This window comes from Pseudonaja textilis, chromosome 1 (genome assembly GCF_049901715.1).
Source record: "Pseudonaja textilis isolate UNSWEBS1 chromosome 1, rPseTex1.2, whole genome shotgun sequence".
Classification (NCBI taxonomy): Eukaryota; Metazoa; Chordata; class Lepidosauria; order Squamata; family Elapidae; genus Pseudonaja; species Pseudonaja textilis.
Genome location: NC_141990.1, coordinates 35453964 through 35478360, shown reverse-complemented (window position 1 = coordinate 35478360; position 24397 = coordinate 35453964). Strand labels below are relative to the sequence as shown.

The 24397-nt window shown below is 36.0% G+C and overlaps 1 protein-coding gene across 27 annotated transcripts in view; it reads right to left on the bottom strand.

Moving 5' to 3' along the window:
* NRXN1 (neurexin 1) overlaps positions 1 to 24397 on the bottom strand; it is a 915732-nt gene that overhangs the window by 249359 nt on the left and 641976 nt on the right. The gene's annotated exons all lie outside the window — the stretch shown is intronic.

Genomic DNA, 24397 nt, shown 5'->3' with positions numbered 1-24397 from the left:
CTTGTTAAAAACCTTATAAATCACCCTTGTGAAGAATACTGAAATTATCTGTATCTATGACATCTATTGTCTAGTTGTTGTTATTATTATTATTGTTATTATTTGCAAAACACAGGGAAGTGACAGCTGTGCTACTAGGCTTCCTGATTTCAAGAACCTGCTCAATCCATCACTGAACACTTAAAGAACCCAAGGACCAGGGGTGGGATTCTACCAGTTTGCACCTATTTGGTAGAACCAGTTGTCAACATTCTAAACAGTTCGGAGAACTGGTTGTTAGAAGAAATTACTGGCCTAATCCTGTAAGGAAGGCAGGAAGGAAACATTCTGGTCTTCCTTACAGAACATCTGTTAACCCTTATTACATTCTTGGCAGGACTAGACTTCCTGTCTCAGGAACTTCTCTGGAGTTTTCCCCCCCCTCCTTTGTTGGTACTTTGCTTGCGTGGAGTGACCATTCAAAGTTACAATAGCACTGAAAAAAGTGACTTATTACCATTTTTCACACTTATGACTGTTGCAGCATCCCCACAGTCATGAGAGGCCAGGCAAGGAAATGCGTGCCTTGATGTGAGTGATATATATATATATATATATATATATATTGTAAATTTTATTTGAGTTTTCACAAAAAGAAAAAAAAATACAAATAAAAACATCTTTTTTGAAAGTAGCATAATCCCGGGTTACATTTCTTCGTACAGACACAAATTCAGGTTCATGCTCATTTTTATATTCTATTCCATATCTTATTACTATTTTACATTTTCTGCATAGCTTCTCCCCTCTTTTAATTTTCTCAATTTTATTTTAATTATCTCATCTCAATTCAAATCATTGTATTTATATTTTTTGTCTGTCCTGTTTCAATTATCTATTATCTTTTCTCATTAAACAAAATTTCTCCTGTAGTTACTGATTGGAGTATGACGCCTTTATATTTTTTCCTTAAAGTTGTAACATTCAATATAATACATAACTTCCATTCAGATTCTGCTTGGTACATTCTTAAAATACACACTCTATTCTTAAAAAAGAAAAAAAAATATAAATGTATATAATTAAAACAACATTCCATTCCAATTCAATTCTATCATTAATATTAATATTCATTAAAGTCTTAACATCTTTAACATTGCTTTTCAATTAAATATCATACTTCTATGGGAACAATTATAAGCTTTCCAGAGTTAATTCCCCCCGCTCTTCACTTATATTTTATAAAACATTAACTAATTATTCACTTATATTATTCACAAACATTTCACTAAATTACACTAACTGTTTTATCCCTCATTTTAATCATACGTTGTTTCCAATTTTCTAAAGTTATTTCTATTACTAATATAACAATACAATCTTATGTACCTTTACAGAATCCCCTTTTCAGTTATATTTTCACCCATTATCTCTAAATAGGTCCCGTTTCTCTATATCTTGCTCCAGTTCTTTATAACTTCTTTTCCTTTCCTTCTTCTCTCTCTTCTTCTCTCTCCCCTTTTTACCCCCTTGTCTCTCTACCTCTATTTCTCTCTTCTATATTCCCCTTTTCTGTTGCTTTCCAGTATTTTACTTATTTTTCGAATTATTTTTCCTTTCTTTGGTTGTTTTTTTAAGTCTTAAATTCTCCATTCTCTTCCCCCCCCCTTTCCTTTTTCTTCCCTACATAAAATTGCTTGTTCATTAAATATGGTTTCTTCTTTGTCCCAGTCTTCTTGTTTTGCAGTCTTTTCTTGTTGTTTCTCATAGTTCCAAATCTCCATTTCTAAGAATTGAAAAATGAAGCCAAAAGAACCCTTCCCTTCTTGTGCATCTTCTTTGTACTTTTTAAGTTCCATTTTTAATTCATCCAGAAATGGTGCCATTGTATAAATTTTTAAACAACCACCCAATTGATTTTAGTCATTCAAATATAAAATAACCAAGAATCCAAAGATCACCAAATAATCCAAATACACGCAAGCTGTTTCTTTTTTGCTCTTTTGTTTTCACTTTCTCTTCCTGGGGTTACTATTTAGTTGCAAAGTTTCAGTTAAAATGTATCTTTAAGAAGTCTTGTTGAAGTTTTACTGTAGATTCTTTTTAATTCCAGGCAGTGTCCTCCCTCTTCCAGATCCTGCCCTTATTCTTTTTCTCTCCCTTCCTGCTTATGAAAAAGAAAATTTTTAATGTCCAGAAATATTTATTATCCCTTTGGTATTTTATTTTATTTTCAGCTTAATTGCCTATTGATGTCAAAGCAGATTTTTCTGATTTCTTATTTAAGTCTCTTAGTTGTCAGTATAGGGAAGGAGAGAGAAGGGAAAAAAAGGCAAACCTTTCCCTTTTCACTTTCCTTCGCTGCTTCCGACTCTTCTTTGGGAGTGATGTTATTTTTTGTAAGTTTAAATTCCAGGGTACCTTAGTTGTTGCTTTTACAATTTAACCCGGTCAGCCAAAACTTTCACTTCTTATCTTCCTCCTGCACATTCTTTTCCGGTCGAGTTCTCCTTTGTGGTGGCCATTTCTGACCACCGCTGCAACCACATTCGGGAAAGGGAGTAATGGCCAGCTGAGAAGGAGGAGAGATGCGGCTCTCCTCAGCCCTGCTGGTGTTCTCCCCCCTCTTCACCACCTCTACGGGGTGGCTTAGCCCTGAAACCAGCCAGCTCGGGGCACTCCAGCGGCGAGCCCAGATAGAAACCGTGCATGATTGTGGATTTCTGTCTGTCGCCAAAGCCCTTCAAACCAGAAGTCCTTGATGTGAGTGATATTGAGTTGGCCACACCCAGCCAATAACATGACCACCATGCCACGCTCACCAAATAAGCATGCCTGCAGAACCGGTTGTTAAAAAAATTGAATCCCACCCCTGCCCAGGACAAATTTATAAAAATGATTAACGGTCCTATACAACAGCACCGTATGTTAACTGAGTCATTTCTGCTATCTCTTTTTATTATAAATAGTTAAGGAAAAGTAAAGCAACTTGTTTAGGGAGAAAGAAGAAAAGAAAGTGTATTGCTTTGGCTACATGTATGGGTTGTTAAGTGGAAAGGAAATGCATTCTCTCACTGTCACTCAGGATAACACAGGAAAAGAGAAACTCGAAGGCCCACAGATTTTATACTGCAAAGTAAATTAATAAGGATTTTAGTAGTAGAACAGTATTGTTGGTGAGAATAATAGGAAAATGCAAAGAGAGAATGAAGGTTAACAACATAAAAGATGCAGATGGTGCTGGAAGGTTTAAACTGAAAACTATTTTTTTTCAATGAGAAGCTTTTTAAACATATGTTAACACTTGAGTTTAAAATATGATTCAGAGAATGATGTCTCCATACTGAAAAGTGCCAGAAATTTCCATTGCAGAATTTTTGTGTCTTTAGAGTACATCCTTAAAGTCCAGTCAGAGGAAGTTATTTGTGGCTCACTATTTGGAAGGTTTTGTCAGCATGAAGGTGACAGACTAAAAGGTGCATGATCAATAACATAGTCTTTGCTTTTCACATTTACAGGAGAGTTAAAGGATCTCCAAATAATGGGGCTAGAATCATTACAAGCTGAAGTTAAATAGTTTAGAGCTAAGAGAGATGCTTTTTTTCATTCTTTGGTCCAGCTCAGTATTTCTTAAACTTTTGTTCCCAGAAGCAACTTCCCATTTTAAAAATTATGAAGGATGCCAAAATAGCTTTTATTTCTATGAGTTACATTTATTGATATTGTCCATATTAAAAATTAAAATTGATACATTCATAGAATATTTATTGAATTGTGTAAACATAACAATATGAATCCCTTAGATATTAATATAAATTTATTTTTCATGAAAAACTCATATTTTTAACAAGACAACTAATGAGAATAGTGACACTGTTTTAAATTTTTGTAAATATCTTAAATAACTGGCTATTAATTTTGTCTCCATTAATCCCTGGGAAGTACTTGGGGACTCTCAGATATCTTTGGACCATATTTTAAGAAACTAGTTTAGCTATTTCTGATTCGTGTGTTCAACAAAATAACCACATTAGCAGGAACTCCTCTTTTCACAGGGTAAAGCTTTAGAATAATATACACCAGAGTCCATCTAATGTATAGTGAGAAGTTTAGCACAATAATCGCTGAAACCAGGAAACATTTTTGAAAAAATATATATCGCTGAAAGCATAGGTAATGCTGGCAAGAGAAATTAGACATGTTTGCAATACCCAGCAGGTAATACAATAAAATTCAATACAAACATTTTGAGTATGTATAATTCTGTTCATAAACACATCCCATGATGCAACATACTAAATAGCAAACGATTAAAATAATACCTTAAAAATCTTTTCATTCAATAATTAGTAGGCTACTCTTAAAATGTTGTTTAGTTTACAGTTTGACATTAAAAAATTGAAAGACCTTTAAGTAGACATTATTATTATGCGAAACAATTATCGATTATGATTAACGCAAAACAAAATGGCAAACTCGAATTTCACATGTTTGTAAAAGAGCAATTAAGGAGCATACTTGGATAGCTCAGTGTTAAATGTAAGTTTTGGGAAAGTGAGTAAACTTGCCAGGCTAGCAACTTCTATTTTCATAATTTTTAAATGATTTTGGGAGCTGCCTGGAATTAGGTAAAAGATGGGCAGCTATATAAATATGATAGATAGATAGATAGATAGATAGATAGATAGATAGATAGATAGATAGATAGATAGATAGAGATAGATGATAGATAGATATGCTTTACTTACAAGCAGACAAATTTTATAAGCTTGTAATTTGCCTGCTATACATCACTAGCAGGATGACTAATAAAGAGTACAATGAAAATACTTAATCAGTGCTTTTCCCCCTACTATATATAGAGACCTGAACTCTGTTTCTAAGAGATTGTTGTAAGGTGTGATATCATATGTCATTTATAACAGCAATCACAGTTGCTGTTGTTAGGCAATTCCCACACAGACACAGTATCCCAGGTCATATGATCACCATTGTTTATCTCCTACTGGCTTCTCCATTGATATTGCTTGTTAGAAGGTGGGACTGAATGGAGCAAAGTCAATTATGAGATTGTGGGATGCTGCAATGTTATAATTGTGAGCCAGTTGCCAAGTATCATGATAACATGACCAAGGGAAGAGTGCAATGATTGCATCTACAAGGACCCATTGTAAACACCCCTCATTCAGTGTCATTGTAACTTCAAACAGTTGCTGAATGAGTGGACATTAAGCAAAGGCTACCTGTGGCATGGACAATATTTGAAGCATTCTGCTTTTAGAAATCTGATGAAAAGTGTCTTGTTCTAAATCTCCCAGACTAATATTTGGATTAAAATGCAATTATTCATCTCCAAATTTTCTACTGTTACTCTCAGTAATACACACACACACACACACACAGAGAGAGAGAGAGAGAGAGAGAGAGAGAAAGAGAAAGAGAAAGAATAGAATGTTACAGTAAAATGGGGAAATAACCAAAGGAAATTTTATTTTTTTAAAGCACATTAATTTAATAACACAACAGAATGAATTTATCAAAGAACACAAATGGAATTTGCATGTCGCAGTGGACTATAGGTTTGAGATAATGAAAGTTGGATAACAAGGTAGAAGAAACAAAGACTTTAAGAAAAAAGTTTGATGAACCTTAGTTTAAAAATTTAAAAACTCTTTGTTCTATGTTAGAAATGGTTATCAATATTATTCCTAGTTTATTTTTATGCTTGCTTAAGCTGATAACTAATTAAAACAGGTATAATGGGAGGCAGGAATTGAACAAACAAGCCATGATCATTTTTCTCATCTGAAAGACTGATTTTGGCATATATCCTATTTACTTCAACAAACAATGGTTAATCAAACAATTATTTAAGGTGATGCATATCAATACCAAGTAAAACTCTGTGAAGTAATTTTATCCATGTATACTCTGTTACAAAATAAAAACTCCTAGGACCTGGAATGGGCCAACTCATCAAGTTGGCCATGGTGAGTTGTCCCACAGTGAGCAGCAAGTTGTCTGTGGCATGTTGTCTGTGGCAAGTTGGCCAAGGCAAGTTGGCCCATTCCAAGTCCTATGAGTTTTATTTTGTAATCGGTTTCATGGCATCAGGCTGTGTGAGTTGGCCTTGGCAAGTTGACCATGGTGAGTTGGCTGCGGTGAATTGTCATAGACCCCATAGGACCATATCTTACTAGGGCATAATGTTTGTATTTTGTGAAATTACTCCAAAGTAATTACTTCTATATTTGATGGAGCTCAACTTCTAATAAGTAAGTATAGGACTTTCATATACAATTATATACCCAATTTGCCTTAAGTAAGCAGAAACTAAAGAAAAGCAAAACAGTCATATATTCTTAGGATCTACTGTTCTATGGTTTAAGCTGTTGAGTTACTATAAAACAAAAGATTGGGGAGAACTATATACGGAGGTGGGATTCTACCGGTCCTGTCCACTTCTGTAGAACCAGTTGCTCTGAAGAGCAGCAAACAGAGAGCATACATGGTTCTATGTCTGCTGCTGTTTTGGCCCACTCGCCCACCCAGGCTCTTACCTGACCTTTATTTTCTGCGTTTTCAACAGCAGCTGCTTTGCATGACACAGCTGTAGTTGAAAAAGCAGGAAAAAAGGCTTTTCTAACTGCTGTGCACTTGCACGCAGCACTGCTCAGGTGTCCGGGCAACTCAGCAGGTCGTAAATTGCACTTGCACAACTTGCATACACGCGTGATGCACAGCAACAGAACTGGTAGTTGTGCCGGTTGGATCCCATCCCTGATTATATATTATTATCAAATATGCAAAAACAGGAATCTTTTCAAAATACAACATTCAAGCAGTAGTTGTAAAGACAAGCCAAAATTCAGAAAACATATATTATCATTAATATTTCATCTGCCATCTGATTGATTGCATTATATTATAGTTATAAAAGCTAAAGGCACATAAAATGGAACAGCACAGGGAATAAGTTAGTTATATTTCCACTATTAATAATTCACTCAAGCAAATTCATTTTTTAAAGATTACTATTGATAAACTCATATTACTATAATGACAATGTGGGGAAATTTATTTCTTTAAAAAACTTATTTATTGATTTGTATACTACCTCCAATAACTCTAGGTGGCTATTTAGTTAATGAAGTGTACAAAAATACAACAAGTTTACAAAAAATAAATACTTGGATTTCTTTTTTCACTCCCTACCCATGAAATGAGCCACTTATTTGAGATGGACAACTATACAAATTGAATAAACAAACAAATAAAAATAAAATGTTATTTTAAACATATCTACTGTAGAATTGTTTGAGTGGTTTCTCTAATACAAGCCTTCTAGCTATATTAGAATGGCAACTCCAAGCCAACACAAAGTAGTTTGCTGCTCGCTGGAAATCATAGCAGTTGTAATAGCAATAGCACTTAAACTTATATATTCATAGTGCTTTACAGCCCTCTCTAAGCAGTTTACAGAGTTAGATTATTGTCCCCAACAATGTGGGTCCTCATTTTACCGACCTTAGTAGGATGGAAGACTGAGTCAACCTTGAGACGGTCAGAACTGAAGTGCATTCGGAGGTATTGATTAATGAAAATGAATACAATAATTATTTAAATACACGTTAGCAAGATGCCCAAACTGAAATATATGTAGATGTTTTATATCAATGTTTCTTAAAAGTCTTCATCAAAGTTTATTGATAAAGGTGTAGAATTTAATCAAATTTGCCTGATTGTATAGCATTCTGTGACCTTTTCTGTAGGCTTCCTCTTTGGTACGATGCAGCTGCTTAGGTTTAGATGTAAACCAAGGTTTATTGAATATATAGTAACAATAAACCTTGGCTCACAGCTAAACTTAAGCAAAGTTCCAAAGAGGAACTTTGTTCCAAAGAGGAAGCCTAAAGAAAAGGTCACAGAATACTATACAATCAGGTCAGAAACATATTAACAAGAGAGATCAGAGCAACAAAAAGAAGCTACTCTGAAAAGTTAAGGAATCAGTTCTCAACAAATGAATCAGCAAACATGTGGAAAACTCTTAAAAACATCACTGGCTACAGCAAACCTCCTTCCCAGGCAGAAGGAAATCAACAACTAGCAGATGACCTGAATGCATTTTACTGCAGGTTTGAAAGGAAACTATAGCCACCTATCTCTACAACCCCCCTTTCAAACACGCCAACAACAGCCAAGCCTCTTACAACTGACCCCAACCCATTGGATTCACAACCTCTGGTGACCACAGAAAAAGAAGTGCACGATCTATTTCACAGACAAAAGCCAGGAAAAGCACCAGGGCCAGACAAGAAAAGTTTAAAAGTCTGTGCTGACCAATTGGCCCCCATCTTCACCTGAATCTTCAATAAATCACTATGTGCTATGTTCCTTCTTGCTTCAAATGTTCTACCACCATCCCAGTGCCAAAGAAGCCCTCCATCAGGGAACTGAATGACTACAGACCAGTTGCTCTAATATCTGTAGTTATGAAAACCTTTGAAAGCCTTGTGCTGTCCCACCTAAAAACCATCACGATCCTCTGTTAGATCCCATGAAGTTTGCATACCGAGCAAATAGATCGACAGATGATGCTGTTAATATGGCACTGCACTACATCCTACAACACCTTGAATCTCCAAATACCTACGCAAGGGTCTTCTTTGTAGACTTCAGGTCAGCATTCAATACCATCATTCCAGACATTCTTCTAACTAAACTAAACCAGCTAGCAATAGCTGAACACACCTGTAAGTGGATCATAAGCTTCCTAACAGACAGGAAGCAGCAAGTAAAGCTAGGCAGAATCACATCTGATACCTGTACAATTAGCACAACCCCCCCGCCTCCCCAAGGCTGTGTGCTTTCTCCACTTCTCCCTATACACCAATGACTGCATCTCAAATGAGCCATCTATTAAAATACTGAAGTTTGCAGATGATACAACAATGATTGGTCTCATCCGAGACAACGACGAATCCACATACAGATGGAAGGTTGTACAACTTGCCTCGTGGTGTAACCAGAACAATCAGGAACTGAACACATTCAAAATCATAGAAATGGTGGTAGACTTTAGGAGAAACCCTCCCATACTACCACCTCTTACAATACTAGACAACACAGTATCAACAGTAGAGACCTTTAAATTTCTAGGTTCTATCATATCACAAGACCTAAAATGGACACCTAACATCAAAAATATCATCAAGAAAGCACAACAAAGAATGTTCTTTCTGCGCCAACTCAGAAAACTCAAACTGCCCAAGAAGCTGCTGATACAGTTCTACAGAGGAATTACTTAGCCTGTCATCTGCACCTCTATAACTGTCTGGTTTGGTTCTGCAACCCAACAGGACAGACACAGACTTCAGAGGATAATTAGGATTGCAGAAAAAAAATAATTACTACCAACTTGCCTTCCACTGAGGACCTGTATACTGCATGAGTCAAAAAGAGGGCTGTGAAAATATTTACAGACCCCTCACATCCTGGACATAAACTGTTTCAACTCCTACCCTCAAAACGACACTATAGAGCACTGCATACCAGAACAACTAGACACAAGGACAGTTATTTCCCAAATGTCATCACTCTGCTAAACAAATAATTCCCTCAACACTGTCCAACTATTTACAAAATCTGCACTACTACCATTATTAATCTCCTCATCACTCCTTATCATCCTTTCCCCTCCCACTTGTGACTGTATGATTGTAACTTTGTCGCTTGTATCCTTGTGATTTATATTGACTGTTTCCTAGTATGATTTGATTGCTTATTGTACCCTATGACTATTATTAAGTGTTGTACCTTATGATTCTTGACTCTTGACAAATGTATCTTTTCTTTTATGCACACTGAGAGCATATGCACCAAGACAAATTCCTTGTGTGTCCAATCACACTTGGCCAATAAAGAATTCTATTCTATTTAGTCTTGACTCAAATAACAAATTTGGTTACATTTTGCCAAAACATTTACAAAGAAAACCCCAAACCTAAAGCAAAGGAAGTTGATTGCCATTACTAGATGGGTCATGAGCACTAATAGTTCTGAAGAAGCCATTTTAATCCAAACAATCAATTATCCCAGAATAAAGAAGAATGTACATAGATAACAAGTTAAGCTAATAAAATATATACCAGAGTTTAGAATTCTGTGAACCTAGCCTTAATGCAGGTAGTTCTTGACTTACAACTACAACTGAGCCCATTTTTGTTGCTAAGCAAGACAGTTGTTAAGTGAATATTGCCCCATTTTATGACCTTTCTTGCCACAGTTGTTGAGTGAAAACAGCAGTTGTTAAGTTAATATGTTTTCCCCATTGACTGCTTGGTTGCAAAAGGAGATCACATGACCCTGGGACACTGCAATCATCATAAATATGAGTCAGTTGCTAAGCATCTGGATTTGATCACATGAAATGGGGATACTGCAATGATTGTAAGTATGAAAAGCAATCATAAGTCACTTTTTTCAGTAACTTCAAATGATAATTAAGTGAACTGTTGTAAGTCGAGAACTACCTGTATATATTCCATTAAGGAATATCTTCTTTAAAATGTTTATTCTGTTCATCTGAATAAATATTATAGCTATACACAGTAAACATAATGGCTGAATTGTAAAATAAACAATGATCCCAATTATATGTGCAAAGTATTTACTAACAATGTTGTGTATCTATTAGGAACCAGCAGAGGAATCTGAAATCGTAATAGAATATAAAATGAAACTTAAATTCTCTATTCTGAATATTTATATACTAGAGCTTAAAACTTCTGTGTGTATGCCAATTTTAACTGAGTGGGAATATTTAAACATTTACACTGCAAACAGAATAAACACAAGCCATAACTCTTCACATGGGAGGAATAGGGTTTTCTCCATGAAGCAATCTATATACTACTAAAAATCTCCTCGCTGTTTGTTTGTAACCTTCAATATGGTGAAAGGGAGCAACTATTTTTGTACCAATGTTATTTCAAATGAGCTAAGTTACAAAAATGACCAAAAGCCAGGATCCATGACGCACATAGGATTAAAATATGGCAAAGCTATGGTCACTTCAATGTTGCACATTGCTGTCATTTCCAATGCTCCTTACCAAGTTCCCTCAACTAAATCAATGGGGAATGAACAGGGAAAATCTCACCTCCTTCCCTGACTTTCCTGTATTCCACACAGATAAACAAATGTGCTCACCAGCGCTTCCTTTTTGGGCCTTCGTGTGCTCTCTCACACACACTGAACCCTCTTTCTCTGGCTACCACATACAAAAACATTCTTTCCTGAGCCTTCCTGGCTCTTAAAACAATGTCCACCAGCACCATCACTCTCCTTGCTGGCCTTCATATGCTCATATGGGCCCCACACCCTTTTTGGTCTCATGTTACCACAGCACCCACCTCTGCAAACTAGTGCACAGCCTCCCCATCTCTTTGTGACAAACACACACACACACACACACACACACACACACACACAGACACACCTTATCTGGGACTCTCTGTTTCCTTTCCCCTGTGACACCCCACAGAGGTATCTGCTCTACCAAGCAAAACTCAAGGGGCGAATATAAATATGATTTACAACATGAATGTGTTATTTAGACAGAAACGGAATGGCATTTAATTAAATATAGTACATATTTATAACAATGAATAAGAAAACAAATGTTAAAACTAGAAAACTACTGTGTGTATATTATTACTGTAGGAATAATGAGACCTACCTGACTAGAGATATACACTTTGGCATGGAGATGGTTCTAATTATTACCATATAAGAAATCTGAAGAACTGAGTCCAATGTAGTCTAATATAATATAAGGGGAAAAGGAACTGAAAAAGATTAATTAAAGCCGTTTCTGCACATGCACACCCACAACACATTCATTTAACTCTATTCTGTTTGTACATTTAAAGACCCAGGCATTCAGGTTCAACTGCCTTCATTCCACTCATTAGAATTGGAGTCTATAGATGGCAAAGAAGTTTTTTGTGGAGAAAGAGGATATTGAAAATTATACACAGGAAAACAAGTCAGATTGCTGCACATGCAGGCACACTAATAAGTTTCAACAAAAATATTGTGGCTAGACATGTGGATTTAGATCTAAAGTAATCAACAGTGCGAATCAATACTCCTGCTTTATAGTTTATTAAATCCATAAGATGAGATAGTTAAGTTTTCTAAAAATTGCAATCTCAGCAAGAGCAATATAACACACAGCCTTTTTAGGACTCCTATTGGCAATATGAAGCAGATGCACAATTTATTTAGACATACAGTGGTTTAATTCCAAAAACATGGAATGGGAGGGGGAAAAAACAAAACTCCTTAGCAGAATAAAAATTGAATTTAAGCAGATTCACCTTTATCCCTTTTTCCAGACTTAACATAATCTTGTGATGACATTAAAATATATCTTTCTCTGCCTCCAAGCCATGTGATTGGCTGTTGTTGGCAAGGCAGAAGAAATGACACTGTAAATCAGGGGAAATTATCTTAAGAGAAGGAGAGTTTGCCCTCCACATACCCATTTTGAACATAACCACATATTCACATTGAATATTGCATTTAAATCCACCTTTATCCTAAGTAACAAAAGATGGAGAACTTATTACTAAGCCTGGGCAAGTTTATAAAGACAGAGCATTACATACCTGTTTTGTACCCAACTAGTCACCTTCTATTTAAGCTACTATTTTCTGCCCTCAAAACCAGATAATTTTAAATGAATATTTACAGGTAGTCCTTGACCTATGAATTGATTGATTTTTATTCATCACATTTCTTCTGCACCCTATCCATAACCACTCTATTTTTATCAGGATTCAGTTAAAGAATCATCATTCAACCCCCCTCCCCCGCCCTCAGCCTCCAAACATGGTGTAAGTATAGTGTGAGAACATTTTCCCAGAGTGAAAAAAAATAGTTTTCTAAGCTCAAGACAAATAAAAATTTTATTCTTGAGTTAATCGAACTGGAGCCTGGTAAAAATTCTGGTATTTCTTTCAAAATACATTCCTTAAATAATACAAACTTAAGGAGCTACCTAGAGTGAAGCATGAACAAAAAGAAAATCAGGAGAACCTAGAGAATATAATGGCCAATACTAAACCTGCACTAAAGTTAAGTACTAAGAAGGCAGCATTGTCTTCTCTAGACAACAAATATTCATCCAGTATGGATTTTTAATTTATTAAGGTGTGAAACCCTTTGCAAGATGATTCATGAACTGCTAAAATACATTTACTTGATTTTTTTAGAATTATGAACTTGGTGATTTCCATGCCAAAAAAAAAGTATCATGCTTTTCTGTGAGATTCTGAATACATTTTCCTAAACAGTTCTGCTGAACAACCTTCACTGATCATGCAGTGCTCCTATAGAACCCGTATTGAAATGAATGAAAGCTGTGTAGGAGCAGAACCTGATGAACAAACCAAATGGGGGAAAAAATCCCCGGTGACCATGAATGGAATGAGTCATTTCCTGTCATCAGTCCTCTTATACCTTTTGTATGTGTCATGTACATATAGCTGTTATCTTGCCTTGATTTTCTGTTCTTATTGTCATCTTCTCAATCTGACTCACTTTAATCCAGTTATTTGTTTGGCTTAGACTGCTCATATTCTCTTTCTCTCAAGGTTTCCCTGCCATGTTTATGGTTAAACTTCCTCACCATGCTGTCACTCTGCATCACTAAATTATCAGACTTTAATTTACCTTAAACATTTTTCAAACTGTTCTTGCTGCAGAAACAAGTATTATAGTAACTACAACTATTATGTTACTTTTGGGACATCACTCCAACATCCTGCTTGGCCATAGTATCAAATATATATGCATTCATTATGTGCAAGACTTTTGCATAACACAATTGGCATCTTTGGCATCTCTTCTGATATCAATATCAGGGACCAATTTATATATTACCCTTTCAATGAGAACACATCACATTATATAAGAAGGTCCATGCTTCTATGTTAGTTATGGTTCTGAAAACTATTACAGGTGCTTGCTCTCCTTTCTTATGTATCTGCAAAAGAGATACTGCATTGTGTTCTGTATATTATTATCAAAGAATCATTTTCCTTCCTGGTTCTCATTGCTTCTCCTGTCATATTCCTTCCTCAAGCAAACCTGTCAGTGAATAAAGAAGTAGAAGTCAAGATAATAGGATAAACAAGCAATCAAACACTTCATGTTTTGACCCTGAGGCATCAATAGACCTACAAGATTGTCTCCTCCACTCAGTTTTGACCCACTCAATGTTGACAATCTATTAATAGTTTTCCTTTCCCATGAGATTAAGGGTATGGAAGCCAGCAAACATTAAGTTTTTCTATAGTAATGCACTAATTAATTACACTAGTGCCTCACAAAATATTATTTGGTAGCATCAAGAGTATCAGTCAGTCTGGCACATTTTGGTCAATATGTCACAACTGCATCCAAAGATCAGTTTTGCTCCAAGCACATTCACAGCATTCTAGGGGTTGGTTAAAAAACAGAACACCTGGACTGTTTAGATATAAATAAATAAGAAAAAAAAAACCTATTTTGTTAGGAAAAGGGTGACAAATCAGCAGAATCAAGTTAGGCATTTTCCAAATGTTTGATACTCTGAGTCCAAAAGGTTCATCATCACTTCTCAGTCCCTTCATTATCAACAATACACATATAAACATGATCATTGTATTATCAATATGCCGAGAATATATTGTACATCAGTATCTTCTCAAATGATTCTAAGTTCCAGTCATTTTTTTATTGCTGGGTGATAATTAGTATCTACACATTAATTCTGCCGCAACCTACTTATGCTATTTGTGTTATTTGTACATTACAATCTACATTAATTGTTTACACAGTCAAAACACGGAATTACTCCCTTAAAAAGCCACAGAATATCTGTGTGGAAAGATGAGGCAATGTTAATTATAAGTTAAGCATTAACGACCAAATTATGTTAATGGCATGCAGTTGGTGTATCACAGAGATGGATGAAGTGCTTGTATTAAAACTGAACTATGATCAGCATTAATCAAAGTAAATATTAGACCTTTTATTGCTGAGGTGACATCTGTAGCACACTAATCAGTCAATTGGCTTCCATTTATAGCTTTCTAGGCTGCACAAAATGGAATGCAAAGTGGTGGAAGTTATTTAGAAAATTCCATTTGAAAGGAAGTCACTTACTAAATTTGTCCAATTAATTTCTGTGGATTAATTTCTATGGTGATATCCTTTCATTTGATTCCTAGTTTGGCAACAGAATTTTCAGTTTTTATCATGCTAATAACTTCACGGGTGCAAAAGGATGACTTTATCACATCCCTCACTATTTCAGTCTTTGGCTTCATACTGTAATTATATACTGTATTCCAAAATCCTTTTTCCCACTTTGAATAATAACAAAGGCTTTCATAGATGGGCTTGGAAAAAGGGTTAGAACAAATGCTTTTCGATCCTAAAATTGTTTTATTTACATAAATCTTCAGGCAATTCCTCATATGGGAGAGATTCCCATTGTGGGCAAAGTCATATTTTCTTTCTCTTCTTTACTGGTAGCAATAGTGTACAAATGTCATTTGGGAGCAATCATGAGTTCCGAATGCATATCTTCCCTTCATAATAGTTTCTAGCTGATAAGAATAACTACAAATGTTTTCCTTAAAGACATGGGGTTTTTTTAACAAAAAGAAAGGCAATCTATCATCATGAATACTGAGGTTTACAGAAGAAAATAAAAATAACCCAAAACAAACCTATGAAAAGCTGTTATTATGAAAAACAGTTTGCATGTTGTACTTTCACTGCAAAGAGAAAACACAGAAAACTACCCACTAAATGCACTATTTTGTGGTCAAGTTTGTAGGTGTGTGGGTATGTCTCCTCTCTCCCTCTCTCTGTGTTGCTTCTCTCACTGTCTCTCACTTTCTCTTACTCCAAGAAACTCAGTGTTAGACTAGGAAGTAAACCAGTGGTGGGATTCAAGTTTTTTTACTACCAGTTCTGTGGGCATGGCTTAGTGGGAGTGGCAGGGGAAGGATACTGTAAAATCTCCAATCAGAGGTGGTATTTGCCGGTTCTCCAAACTACTCAAAATTTCAGTCACCAGTTCCTAAGAACTGGTCAGAACCTGCTGAATACCACCTCTGAAGTAAACATTACAGTAGATGCCAGATATCAGGGTTGTTAACTTTCAGAGAAGAGGCCTTCACCCTGCAGTTGATGGATTCAGGACTGATTGGTGAATGTGTTTATACACTAGTGCTTAACTGAGTAAAATCACTTAATGGAAAATAAATCATGCATTAATTGATATGATTAAGGCCACTATTCCATCAGTATGGAAAAAAGTCTATCTTTAGATACAGAATAGGTGTTTTCCATGTGCCTTGTATTATGAAAGGTCCTCAAAATGCATACACTGAATATCATTCATCTCTTACAGATTTTATTCAGCATAATCTAATGACTGGGCAGAGCTGACTGAGCAATATGTAAGCTCTCTGAATCAACTGTAATTTTCTTACAGATTTTACAGTAGTTCTTGCCAAAATAGTCAATGGCACACCATTGGTCTGTGATAGTGCACTTTAGACACATTTTCTCAAAAATCTTTACAACAGCCAGATATAATTTTTACTGTATCGATGTTATCATATTAATGTTATCAAAGATAGGGAGGATATAATATGGGTAGAAGCTAAGAGATAATCTCTGTCAATTTAGGGTTAATTTAGGAATCTTCCAACAGGTTCATTTATTTTATTTATTAAAGAAATAGCATCTCATTTTATACTATAAACAGAATCCAAGAAGACTAAGGATATCTAGAAATTTTGTATTGAAACTATTGGCACACTATTCTACATCTCTTTTCTTGCTTATTTCACTCTTGTTTAAGATCCTTAAAAGAGGCTTTAGGGAGCCAGATGGACCAGAAATGGTGTTGGCTGTCTAAGGCTTCGTCTGTGTTCATTTATGCCAGGGATGAGTGACCTCTGTGTTCTGTGTTCTTTGACAGTGCTTAAGGAGACACATGAAAACTGCAGTGTAAGCTGTTCAAACAAACAAACAAAAAGCATCTCTACTTTCCTTCCCAGGCAGGATTTAAGGGGGAAAAAAATCTTAAGCTTTCTCTACAAGCAGAATGCAATCTTATTTATTTCTCATCAGTACTCTGCTCACTTTCTTCCCCCACAGAAATGTTGTATACAGCACCTTGCCACCAAAAGATTGCTTATACCTGTTTTATACTGTTCAGGTCAAAACTTCTATGACTGGATATATGATTTCGCTTTGGAGAATATAGTTTAGCCTCACAGAAGATCACCAGACTGAATGTAAATAAGTGGCCATGACTCCATTCTTACCTGTAGTGTATACACCAACATTAATTCTCAAGAAACTTGCTGCAGGGGTATTTTAATAAAAATGAAAACAAGCTACTTCTGCTTTCAAGAATATTATAAAACACCTCATCTCAGAAGATCAGCCACTTCAGAACAAAGTTTCCACATTTTCCAGAACCAGTCCACACCTACAGATATGAATCATTCACTCCAAGAAGATCTGCACCATAACAGTTTCTTTAAAAGTCAAACCATGCCTCTCTTTATCCAGCAAAGGAAACAATGTTTGCCAATTTTCCCAGGTCAGAATGACTACAGTTTTTCTTCAAGCCACAAGCAGTGTCTCTTATGCTAAGAAACCTTGTGGAGGTTAATAGAAAAATGCTTACAAGATGTCAGGTTACCTTCCTTCGAAGCAAAAGGAAATAAAAAATCAATCTTCCTTTTCTAATTTCTGAATAGCAATGCCTTTAAGATTTCTGTTGCTTCTACTGTTAAGCAGTTAAACTCATTAAAAAAATATTTACATTTTTAAAAAATGAGTGAGGAGATGTAAAGATATAATGAGTAAAAATTATGAGCAATATCAACAGCTAGAAATTTGAGGATGTAGAACAACAGAGTTGGAAGACCTTGAAGGTCATCTAGTCCAACCCCCCGCTTGAGCAGGAGAGTCTATTCCAAATATTAGCCTCTACCTAGGATCAAACTCACACCCTCCTGATTGTGAGGCAAGAGCTCCACCTCAAGGACACCGCAATCAGTTCCCTGAATCCCTCCAAATTTCCAGCCACCAAACCCTCCAATGTCCCAAAAGTGCTTTTTCAAAAGGCAACTAGACTTCAGTTCTGAACTCAAAAAGCTTCTTGGATGAGAAGCAAAATGTTTTTAAGGAAAACTGGAAAGTCAAGTTGTCTTTTGATAAAGCACCTTTGGGACAACCATGAGCTGTATGACTGAGAATCTCCACAGACACATCAGAAGTAGTTCAGGATAATGAGCAAATGTCAATGTCAAGTAATAAATGTTCATTTATTACTCTTCAGTCATTTTTCTTATAGAAGATGAGAATGATTTCAGCTTTTTTCTTAGAATGAATAAGAAAGTTCATAGATTTCAAGAGTTTGCTTATTATCCTGAACTTCTTCTGATTTACTTTCTCTATCTTGGTGGTTGCACATGGTGAAGGGCTAAAAGGAAAACCATGACCAAAAGTTTACATTCATATAGAGCTATAGAATTGGAAGATTCCGTAACAGCTTTGTTCCCTATTCCATCCTTTGGGTAAACTTGCAAAATTCATTTTTCTCACCATGTACATGTATACATCTGAACTAGACTGTGTTATTTCTTTGTGTCATATAATACATGTAGGTATATGCATAATTTTGTTATTTATTTATTTAGTTAGTTATGTATTTATGTAGTGTATATTGAAGATGGTGACTGTTAGAAATGATAGTCACCTAACAGTTGGGTTGGCAATATATAAACCAGGATAGTTTTTTAATACTGTTGTATCTTTAAGAGAGTGCTGTAATTGTGATTGGCTGAGGTTCCTCCGACAGCCATAAGATGGAGCCAGAAACCTGGTTTGTTCTCTTCTTGCATTTCCCTATTGCTTTTTGCTGATCGTTGTTCTGCTTGGATTGCTGTGAGTCTTGCAAACTATTAGCAAACTCCATTTACTGAACTTTGTTTATAATACTGGACTTCGTTTTTGGATTATCTCTGGACTGATTGTATTGAATACTACCTGCTTTAACCGTGTATGATGACTGTTTGTTGGACTTTGTTTCCCTGTTTACTGGAAGTAAAACCTACATTTTACTATTCAGTGTATCTGTATGCTGGTTTTGTGTTATTCCTCACCGCTCTCACTACATTTCCCTAACGGGGAATACTTCAACAATGGTTATGGGCCTAGTTCATACCAGACTCAGATAACTGAGAGTTAATGTGAATACGCAGTACTGTATACAGACAGCTGTTTATTGCTTAATTGTGGGTTACTGTCCTGGTAAAGATGGCACAAGACCTGTCAACAAGTCTATCACTGATAACCCGGTTGGATGGAACAAACTATGTTTCCTGGTCTATGAAGTGCAATCTACTTCCGCGTAGGGAAGGGTTATGGGCTGCAGTTCAGGATCCACTGGATGTTGATGTTTGAGATCCAAATAATGAGGACGATGCTAGGTATTGGGAGAATTTGAAGAGGATTTATGTTCATGGCAGTGTAGGTGCACATATACATCTTATACGTAAACTGTTTAGAGCATATCTTCTGAAAGGTGGAGATATGTTAGCTCATTTGAACCCCATGAAAAGAACTTTTCAAGAGCTACATGAAAAGGAACTGATTTTTTTTCAGAGCTACATCAGGTTTACATAATTCTTTCCTCATTGGATGAAAGTTATGATGATTATGTATCTTCACTAGAAGTCCTAACCAGAAATGAACTGACATTGACTGACATAACCAGATGATTGTTAGAAGAGGCAAGAAGAAGGCTGGATAGAGACCAATTGAGAGAGAAACAACCACACGAAGAGGATTTGTTTTCAACTGCCTATACTGTTAGGAAATGTTTTTCTTGTGGGGCTAGGGGACATATAGCTAGATTTTATAAGTAGGGAAAATGACAGAGTACTGGTAATCACCAGAAGGTTAAGAAGAATGTTAATTTAGCTAAGTCTAACAATTCAACTGTAGACCATGATTTGTGGATAGTTCATAGTGGAGCATTGCAGTGCCTTACTAGAAATAGAGAGAGGTTTGCAAAGATGTCCACGAGTAAGAAACATGTATCATTAGCAAATGGATGGAAGATGAAAGCATCTGGTGAAGGTACTGCATATTGTTCATGTGTAAATGAGCATTTACCTATGTTATATGTACCTAAACTGAAATTTAATTTGTTATTAGTAAGGGCCTTAGTTAATATTGGTTATGTAGTAACCTTTAGGGAAGATCACATATAGTAGAGAAAGAGGGTAAAAGTGTTACTGCTACTTTAGAGAATGATTTATATGTGATACATGATGACCAATTGCAGATGGCTAGCTCGGTTTATAACAATGTTAAGCCACATGACGAATGTATACATTTACTGCATAGATGTCTAGGGCACATTAATTTCAAAATGTTGAAACAAACTGTTGAATTGTCAGATGGAGTAAAATTAAAACCCTGTAGCAAGTACTTAAACTGTAATGCCTGTAACCAGGAAAAAGCAAGGTTACTCCAGCAAACAGACTGAATGGGTTTAAAACCAAAGAACCTTTAGAGGTTGTTTTTGCTGACATAATTGGTCCTAAGAAACCCAGTTTGGGAGGTGCCTGCTATATTTTGAGTATAATGGACCATTATTTACGGTACAGTTTCTGCTATCTAATGAAAAACAAAACAGAAACATTCCAACATTTCTTTAATTGGCTAAAATTTGCAGAAAGGAAAATGAGACATAAGGTAATTACTTTAGTTACAGATGACGGGACTGTGTTTATTAATAATAGATTCCAAACGATGTTGAAATTGGCTGGTATCAAGCATAAGCATTCTGCACCTTACAGGCCACAACATAACTCATTTATAGAACAAAGAGGGCAAACGTTACTAGCCATGGCTCGCACTATGTTATCTGATTAAGATTTGCCTGAAACACTGTGGGGTGAAGCCATAATGTGTACCAACCATGTGTTAAACAATGTGGTGAACACAACAGCTGGTGAATTGCCTTCACTCATTGGCATGGCAGAAAAACAAGTTTAAGTTATCTACACACATTTGGAGCTCCAGCATGGGTGCATATTCCCTCACAAGTAAGATTAAAAGGGCATCATAGAGCTAGGAAATTATTTTCCATAGGTTACGAGGCCAACCATAGATTGTTTAGATTTTGGGCTCCAGGCACAGCTAATATTTACTGTAGTGCTAGTGCTAAATTTCTTGAGTACGTTGGGTGGCATAAACTAGAACAGGAATCCAACAATGATGTTGTTATCAACAGCCAAGTAGTCCCTAATGATGAGATAGTTAAACCATCAAAAGCCATTAAAGAGGAAGAACAGGCACAGGAGGAGGTAGAAGAACAGGAGCAGGTGGAACAGGAAAGTCCACCAGTAAGCCCTGAGTTGCCTAGACATTCAACCCATGTAACACAACCACCAGATAGATATCGGGCTAGTATACTATGCCAAGTAAATATAGTTCCTACTAACTATAATGAACTGAAACTGTATCCTGCTAAGAATCAGGCTGCTTGGCAGGAAGCAATGGATAAGGAAATGAAATCCTTACAAAGTTTGCAGGTATATGAAAATGTCAGGGTACCACCAGGTGAGCATGTCATAGGGTGTAAGTGGATTTATAAAATTAAGACATGTGTGGATGGGACTGTTACCCATAAAACAAGGTTAGTAGCACAAGGGTTCAATCAGTCAGCCAACGACTACAATGAGGTGTTTGCACCTAGTGTGAAAGCTACCACATTATGAGCAGCATTAGTGTGGTCAGCTAAGAAGAAATACACAATAAGCCATTTAGATGTTGAGACGGCATATCTACATGCACTCTTGCAACATACTATATATTTAAAAAAGACTTTAGGGATAAAAACTGATAACAAAACTGATTGCTGGAGATTAAAAAAGAGTCTATATGGCTTGAAGCAATCAGGCTATGAATGGAACCAGTGCATAGTCAAGGAATTAACAAAGATAGGTTTTGTAGCTGTCATGGCTGATCCATGTTTATTCAAAAAGGAAAGTGATGGTATAATTTCGTTGTTGCTATTGTTCACTGATGACATAGCTTTAATCACTAAGACTCATCAAGAAGCTACTGAAATAATATCACTGTTAGAGAAGAAATTTAAGATAAAAAGATTAGGTGAAATTAAACAATATCTTGGCTTAAAGATAGATAGAACCAGGGGAGGATACAAGATCTCACAGGCAGATAAAATTAACCAGTTACTGAAGAACTTTAAAATGGAACTTTGTAAGCTGGCTAAGATGCCAATGAACCAGGAGTTTGGCCGCAGTGATGTGCAAAGTCCTGTTTTTGATAAAGACATTTATCAATCATTGATTAGTAGCTTATCCTATCTCAGTAATTGGTCTAGGCCAGACAGAGCATATAGTGTCAACCACTTAAGCCAGATTTAATGCTGAGCCTACTGAAAAGCACTGGCAAGCTGCTAAGCATGTGTTGAGATATCTTAAACAAATAATGCATTATGCATTATATTTGGAGCCTAAGGATGAACTAAGTTTAACTGCATATGCTGATGCAAGTTTTGCTACACACGTACCTACATGTAAATCAATGTCAGGTACTGTAGTGTTACTAGAAAAGGTGTTAATTGGATGGCGGTCTATTCGACAAAAACATCTAAGCTTATCAACAATGGAGGCTGAATTCTCATGTTTGTCTCTATTATGTACAGACTTAGTATGTTATAAACAACTAATGATAGACATGGAAATTGATGTAAAGGAATCTATTGTTGTATATAAAGACAACCAATCAGCAATTCAGATGGCTTCCAATCGCACCGTAAAGACAAGATCAAAACACACCAATCTACAATATCTAAATATAAGACAATGTGTTCAAAGTAAAATGATTAAACTGGAGTACTGCATGTCAGAGAATAACATTGCAGATCATTTTACGAAAGCCCAAGGCACTGTAAAACATAAGGCTTGTTGTGAGGAATATGGATTTAAACTGTAAGGTTTTATATATTGTCCTATCCAAAGGGGAGAATGTTAGGAATGATAGACACCTAACAGTTGGGTTGGCAATATGTAAACCAGGATAGTTATTCAATACTGTTGTATCTTTAAGAGAGTACTGTAATTGTGATTGGCTGAGGTTTCTCCGATGGCCATAATATGGAGCCAAAAACCTGGTTTGTTTTCTTCTTGCATTTCCCTATTGCCTTTTACCTGATCGTTGTTCTGCTTGGATTGCTGTGAGTCTTGCAAACTGTTAGCAAACTCCATTTACTGAACTTTGTTTATTATACTAGACTTCGTTTTTGGATTATCCCTGGACTGATTCTATTGAATACTACCTGCTTTAACCGTGTATGATTTGGACTGTTTGTTGGACTTTGTTTACCCGTTTACAGGAAGTAAAACCTACATTTTACTATTCAGTGTATCTGTATGCTGGTTGTGTGTTATTCCTCACCACTCTCACTACATTTCCCTGAGTGCACTCATTCTAACAGGGAATACCTCAACAGTGACCTTTGAGACTGTATGCAATGAAATTTCATTTTAATGTATGCTGATTGGTGTACATGCAAAGTGAAAATAGTTATTCCAAGTCTAAGAGGTGAAGTTCAGGAGACTTTCACCTGCATTATGATAACGTGATTTTTCTGAGAAATTCAGAAATGATTGTACAAAATGTCATTTGGATTTCTATTGGTACATGCAAGGATAGGGTAAGCCATGACTAGTCCCAAAATTAACAACAGTGTATAATTTCTCATTACCCTTACATAAGAAATGGATAGCAACTATAATATAAGCCCTACAAAACGCTTGATATTATATTTTAAACTAAGAAACATGGGCTTCCAAAATATGAGGAAAAAACTAACTTCACCTAATTGCATTATTGTTCATCCGCTTTGGCTTTTGAGGGCATTACAATTTTGAAATCTCCAAATCTCCATCATCCATTCATTTCCCCATTCTAAGATTGTTAGAAGTTTAAAGGCAGAGGTGGATGAGGTTTGCCCCCCTGAGAAATCCAGCAACTTTCTTACTCTTAAATCCTTCCAGTGAAAAAGGTCCTGCCTATGTTCTTGTAATATTACTGGATCATCTCCTTGACTGATCTAAATGGTTAGAAGGTTGATTCGTGATCTCTCACCCTTAGTTTATGGCTTAAGAAGCACTGTGAACAAAACAGTTAAAATGCAAATGTTTAGGGTGGTATCCTAAATCACATTATCCTCCTTTGGTAATACCTATATTTCCAGGTCAAGAATTATCTTGCTATCTTGGGTATC